Consider the following 4224-nt stretch of genomic DNA (forward strand, 5'->3'; position numbering starts at 1 on the left):
AGAAGATATCAATCTTTTGGTCGTGTCACTCATACATCTAGTAGAGGTATGTACAACCTTAGGAAAGATCATGACTTCCAAGTTAAGCTTGCATCTTTTGCTAGAAAAGTTGAGGCACTAGAATTAAAAAAGAGTGGTAAATCAAAATCTGTTCAAGACATTGTGTATCAAATCTATGAAGCAAATAATCACTCAACCAATAATTGTCCAACTTTGCTTCTTTTTTTTTAAGGAATGTCTCCATAAACAAGCCCATGCTTTAAATAGTTTCTAAAAGTCCAATCGTAACTCATACTTGAAAATATACAACCCTGGTTGGAGAAATCATCCAAATTTCAGTTGGAAGAGTGATAATAACAATGCATAAACTTCACCACCATTTCAAGCACACCATAATTTCCAAAATTCTCATGGATATGTGCCTCCTTATGCTCCACCTCCTAGAAGAAATCCTGAGGAAACATTGCATGCATTTATTGAAAAGTCTTTAGATAATCTTCTATTAACTCTTGAGACACATCCTAGTGGAGATGTGCATCGTGTAATTCATGATTTGTAGCCACTATTCCATAAAGAACATGCTCAACATAGTCTTGGGAATCTAACTAAAAAAACCATGTTTGCCAGTTTTTAAGAAAACTAGATGGGAAGCCTATCTCCGAGCCATAAAGGGCGTTTTAACCGTTTATGGACGTAAAACCAAGGGAAGATGTGAGCCATAATCATAACTACCTATACATATACGTGCTTTTAAAAAAAATAATAAATAAATAAAGAGAGAGAGAGAGAAAGAAAGAGTATGAGACTTCAGCTGGCCTATATATAGGTGGTATGATTGCATTTTCAAGTTCTTATCTATAAAATCTTCTCTTCCTTCCCTTCATTTCTACTCAACATATACATTCAACATATATAGAAAAGTGTAGAAATGGCAAGTTCCTCAAGTCATCATATAAGAAACATTTGTGTTTTCGATGGATTTAATCCTGGGAAAGAAAAGAAGTTTTTAAAATTAGCAAATCATCTTGGTCAGGTACTAGTTGAGAAAAAAATTCATTTAGTGTATGAGAGAGGCAACCTTAGGTTAATAGGGGGTGTGTCACTAGCTGTATTTTTAGAAGGAAGTCAAGTTTGAATAGGGGGTGTGTCACTAGCTGTATTTTTAAAAGAAAATCAAGTTTGAGGGGTTGTCCTCAAAGCTTTAGCACAAGGGGACATCATTGAAAAAATAATTGGAGAGGAACTACAAGTCTTTATAATATCTGCTAGAATGAATGCAATGTTTAACCATGCTCATGTCTTCATTGTCTTACTAGGTGGTCTCGGCACATTGGAAGAGATCTTTTATATTTCTTCTTGAGTCCAACTGCACATTTACCATAAAACCTATAGATCTATTAAATGTTAATGGTTATTATAATAAAATATCTTTCATATTACCTTACTAATTAAAGCTTTCATTTTTTAGAAAAAAGATGCATAAATGATACACGAAGTTATTCAATAAATACCTAGAAGAAATTATGTTTTATAAAAGATGATGGTCTTGTAGACAATAAATATTACTTTTCTCAAATATCAAGAGGATCGAGATAATTTTCTTCAAAATAAAAATTCTGAATTATAAGCAATTTCATGTGCTTAATTAATCATTTGTTAACAAATAATTTCATTTGCATGGTATATCTAGCTATAAGAGCTCGTTGGTAAATTGAGTCTTTATAACTTTATATTTAGTTGTTCCTTAACTACTTTCAGACTAAAGGAATCCTTCACAACAGTACATATAACCCCTCCGTGGCGAGGGCATTGAATCTTAGGTCACGTTGGTTCCCTTATAAATTTACTAAAAATCTAAATCTTTTGTGGCTTTCACCATAGCTCAGTTTATAGTAAAATGTGTCTTGAATTATAATAAAATTACAATTTTTTCCTTTATATTTGAAGCTTTACCTGAGGGTAGACTAGCACTTTTCATATTGGTTATAACGCAATTATCATTTTACTCTTCACTCTTTTATTTAAGAAGCTTTGCTTGAGGGTATATGTGTTTTTTTATTATATAGTAAAAATACTATTTTACTCTCAGAGTTAATAAAATTTTGAATTATTGGCCAAGAACTTTCTTGACTTTTTACAAACTTTTTAACACTTAAAATACTTCTTTGCCTCTAGAATAAAAAAATTAATCGTCTATTGTAGGGGTGATCATTTTTGGTTCGATTTGGTTTTTATTTATAAAAACAACCAAACTAAAATTTAAAAAAAAAATAAAAAAACATCGAAATCGATTCAAACTGATTGGTTTCGGTTCGATTTGATTTGGTTTTTTATGTCAAAAAACTGAAAAAACTGAAACCAAGATAAGCAATGCAATATCATTAAAATATGTATTTAATCATAACACCATCTCCACTGTTGTCTTGCATCTAAAAAAAACAACTAAGATATTTACAACAAATTAACCATTTGAATAGACTTTTAGTATAATTCACTACAACTTTTGTAAATATACTTGCAAACCTGCTATCTCCTTAGGAAGGATGACAACCCCCACCATGACTTTCATAAGCAGTGCTTTCCCTTTTCTATACCCACGGGTAGTGAGGTGGTAGCCACACCTGCCCCATGAATATTTATTAAACTGAAGCATAAACGAAAAGGATAATTTTGTTATTTCTGAAGCATTCTCAAGATACGGACAAAAAACAACTGATAAACCCCATCTACCATTACAAAATAACATAGAAAGAAATCTTATTATAAATAACTAAAAAGGAGCATTTAGAACTTTAGATGGACTACTATTGAGTGCCGAGGTTTGTGAGTGTTGTTGAGCTGCAAGATCTAAAAAGTGGAAATACAAATTAAAGAATAAAGACTGGAAGCAAGCATGGGGCGCCTACTAGGATTACTGGGTTTAGGTTAGAATATTAAGCCTTTTCTTTTCAGTTATAGCACTTTTTCTTTTAACATGAACTAGTTCAGTTCAGTTTGGGTTTACCGATTTCAACAATACAAAACCAAAATCAAACCAAACCAAAATTTTTTTAAAAAAATTCTAATCGGTTTAATCAATTTTTTTCTTGGTTTGGTTTTTTGATTAATTTTTTTCAGTTTTCTTGATTTAATCGGTTTATCAGTTTTTTTGCTCACTCATAGTCTATTGGACACATGCTTTTTTCAGTTTTTAATTGTTCATGTCCACTGTAAATATGAATTAACTTTGGATGAGACAAAAAAGAAGCTTTGTATTTTGAAGTATTTTTGTAATTTCACATGAGTATTTTGTGTAATTAACAAGGTCATGGGAGAGTTTTGGTACTTTCACATTGACTTTTAAATAGTTAAATATAAAAATTATGGGTGTGTGTTAAACACGCACTAGTGTGTGAATGGTGTCTATACTATTCAAGTAGCACGTGTAACACCCCTAGTGATGAAATTTGACCTTCCACCGTCTCCCTAGATGCGAAATCGTGTCCATTTCCATTATAATTGACACATGGTGGAGGATTGTGGTCGGATTGTCACCAATGGTCTTTTTTATTTTTTTCTCCTTCTTTTCTCTATCCTAACAATTAAAGTACATCATTATCCTTTTTATTTTTTGTTTGTCAATTTCAGTCCCCATTCTTCTCATTTCTTATTTCATTTTTATTTTTTTTATAGAATTTTTTTTGTTTTGCAATTTAGTCTTTTAATTACACTTACTCATATATGTTATTTTTAGTTTAAGTCCTCATTCTTTTAATTTCTGATTTCGTTCTTATTTCTTTATATATTTAATTTCTTGCTTCATTTTTACTCCTTTTACATATTTTTTTTTCAAATCTAGTCCTTCAATTATAATTTATCATTTGTTTTGTTTCTAATTTTAGTTTGTATTCTTTTAATTTTGTTATTTTCTTCTTATTCCTTTTATAAAAGTTTTTTTGTTCAATTTAGTCTTTCAATTATAATTTTCTCAAATGTTTTTTCTTCATTTTAGTCTTTATTTTTATTTTTTTTTCCTTAACTCTTTTGTTGAAGCTTTTTTTGCTTTTAATTTCATCATTCAATCAAAGTTTATATATATATAGTTTAACCCACGTCCTTTTGATTGTTTTTTTTAAAAGCTATTTTTCAATTTAATTAAACCCTTCAACTGAGAAATTTTATTTGTCCTCTAATTTAATTTTTTTTGTTCACCCTTCATTTTTTTTTAGATCTTTTAGTGTAATT

Source organism: Populus euphratica, unplaced genomic scaffold (genome assembly GCF_000495115.2).
Source record: "Populus euphratica unplaced genomic scaffold, PopEup_1.0 scaffold155.1, whole genome shotgun sequence".
NCBI lineage: Eukaryota > Viridiplantae > Streptophyta > Magnoliopsida > Malpighiales > Salicaceae > Populus > Populus euphratica.